At 41.3% G+C, this 2,845-nt stretch overlaps 1 non-coding gene across 1 annotated transcript; it reads right to left on the bottom strand.

The window, feature by feature from the left end:
* Positions 1-1,037: 1,037 nt before the first annotated feature.
* Positions 1,038-1,164, bottom strand: LOC114687172. The gene has a single exon (XR_003733655.1). It is a non-coding gene; the product is annotated as a small nucleolar RNA SNORA31 (small nucleolar RNA).
* Between the last annotated feature and the right edge of the window lie 1,681 nt (positions 1,165-2,845).

Genomic DNA, 2,845 nt, shown 5'->3' with positions numbered 1-2,845 from the left:
AGTTGCCTCTCTGTTTGGCAGCAGGACTCCAGACATGCTTTTGCTAGAAACAGCGCCTTTCCAATAAAGATTTTAAAAAATGTATGTAAGGCAGCCTGTCAACATTGCCCCAAGGCTGCTCTCCTGCAGGGTTTCATCAAGAATATCCTGTGTGCTCTGCAGAGACCTGTCCCTTTCCTGTGTCTGCTGACAGTGGTTAACAGAGGCCAAGGAGTCCCAAACATATCTGACTGCCCACTCCCCAGTTTGCACCATATCACACCTGGTGACAAATAATTCTTATTTTTGTCTTCTCTCTCTCTCTCTCTCTCTCTCTCTCTCTCTCTCTCTCTCTCTCTCTCTCTCTCTCTCTCTCTCTCTCGTAAAAGGCAAGTCTGAAAGAAACCCCCAATCTGCTGGTAGTTCTCCATTGTTTTCTTGGGTTCTGATCTCTTTTTACTAACATAGTATGACCATACTATAGCATGAATCTTAAAAGGTCTTATTAATTAAAAAAAAAAAAAAAAACTTGGTGCCAGTTATTGGTGTGAACACTGGAAGATCAGAGAAGCAGAACAAGTCACATCCAACCTCACCTTGCCAATTCCTCAGCTGATCTTATTTCCTCAAACTGGAAGCCTCTGTGTCCTCATCTGAATGGATCTCAGCTGAACTGCTTCTAGAAGCCTAAAAGCTTAACAAGGCACTAGTTCCTGGTCCTCATGCCTTATATACCTTTCTGTTTCCTGCCATCACTTCCTGAGATTAAAGGCATGTGTCACTATGCCTGACTGTTTCCAGTGTGGCTTAGAACTCATAGAGATTCAGATGGATCTCTGCCTCTGGAATTCGAGGATTAAAAGCGTGTGTGCCACCATTTTCTGGCCTCTATATCTAGTGGCTGTTCTGTTCTCTGACCCTAATTTTATTAGGGTGCACAATATAAATGAGGAACACAATAACACCACATCATACTGAAGACAAAATGGCACTCTTGGTATGGTCTAGTTTTTGTTCCCTTGCTTTTCTGAGTCTGTCATTTTTTAAAACTATATAGACGACGTACTCCCCACGTCAATCTTGACTACAAAGGCATGCAGAAAGCTCAGGGAGCATTTTCTTTTACATCCTAGAGCAAACCAGAAGAGCAGCTACTAACTGTTCAAAGTCCATCAGTGGATGCAGGAGTCTGTCGTTTTGGGGGGTTTTTTGTTTGTTTGTTTGTTTGTTTTCTGGAAAGTTTAAGGGATTGCTATCTAGAGCCAGGAACAGTTGTACGCAGCAAATTTGAGGCCAGCATCAGTTTCACAGTGAGTTCCAGGCCAGCTTCGGAAACACAGCAAGACCATCTTTCTCTCTCTTGATCAATAGACAGACAGACAGACAGGTAGATGGATGATAGATAGAACAAATATTGACAATCCCAAATGTAATTAAATTGTTTTAAGGTGAAGGTCATTTTAAGACAATTCCTTGAGACATGGATGTGGCTAATTCAGCTCAGTAGCTTTCCAAGGGTTCAAATGGTAGACTCTCCATGTATATTGTAGGATACATAATGAAATAAAGTTAGCAAGTGCTTAATGTATGCTCTTCATTTATAGAGATATGGATAGAGAAACAGTCTCTGAGAGTCTCGTGATGTCTTCCAGTTTTTAGTGGGGAATGAAGGCAATGAAGAGCCTTCTCTTGCCTTCTAAGACCGTGTCCATCATGGCACCTGGGGGATGCTCCTGATGCTACTGTTGTATATAGTGGAGATTAGAAGAGTGCAGAAAAAAAAATAAGCTGATGCCAGTGAGTAAATATTCCAATAGGCCAAGAGGCAATTAAAAATAACTTTATAAAAATATAGGTCCCAGGGGACAAATAACAGAGGAAATTTTAATAGAAATTTTACTAGACTCAGGTAAAGTTCTCCATAAAACCTTTAAAACCCATTAAGCAGTTTCAGGGAAATATATGCCATCTTTTACTGCAGTAATTTTAATGAGATTGATAAATGCAGTTCACCAATAGATGATGAAATCTCTTGCTAGAAGGGAGAACATTTAATTTTCACATGTGCTCGGGAAACTATTTAAATTTATACTTCTCATCTTTGTTGCTGACAATAAAGATTATTTGACATTAGTGAATATAAAAATGTAATTGGTTGCAATAACTCTCAGTGTTTATCTACCACTTACTGTATCTCACTGAAAAGATGTCTCAGATCTTTGTCTGTCATGACCTGAGCTACTTCTGCTTGAATTTCCTCACATCAGTCCGAGGCTCCTTTTCATTCTTTCCATCCAAATGCAAGCGGTCATCATTCACTCCCTCTCATCTTCACAGTGCTTGGTTTTTATTTTGAAACTGGAGACAGATTGTGTTGTTTTTCTCCAATGCCTTGAGAGAAAAGTCCTGCACTGAGAACAGAGTACTCCAAGCCTTTGCAGCTTCCCTCTACAGACACTTTGAAACTCATGTTTAATATCTCCCTCCCCTCCAATTCTGTTCTAGACTCCTCACATGACCTCTTCTTACAGAAGTAAGAAACTAGTAGAGTTCAACTACTCAGATGAGGGGCTGAGGGCTCATACCGCCCGGTTTCAAGATCCAGCTTTGCACTTAGCTCGGTGACTTCTCTGAGTCTTTGTTTCCTCATCTGTAAAGCAGTATTCTAGGACTTCCCTCATGAGATCAAGACCCAGGCCATGTACTTCCAGCACACATCTTCAGTTGGTCCTGAAGCAAGCTCGCCACTGTTCTCATTCAGCCCACTGTCCCCAAGCCACTCTTGGGGCCCAAGGGGTCATGCTCAGCCTACAGGCTTACTCTTGGACTTTTCCTTACAAGCTAAGAAGATGATTTTCTGGATTCA

Source organism: Peromyscus leucopus, chromosome 8a (assembly GCF_004664715.2).
Source record: "Peromyscus leucopus breed LL Stock chromosome 8a, UCI_PerLeu_2.1, whole genome shotgun sequence".
NCBI lineage: Eukaryota > Metazoa > Chordata > Mammalia > Rodentia > Cricetidae > Peromyscus > Peromyscus leucopus.
The sequence above is the reverse complement of the archived record's forward strand: the minus strand, read 5'-3'. Positions and strand labels throughout refer to the sequence as shown.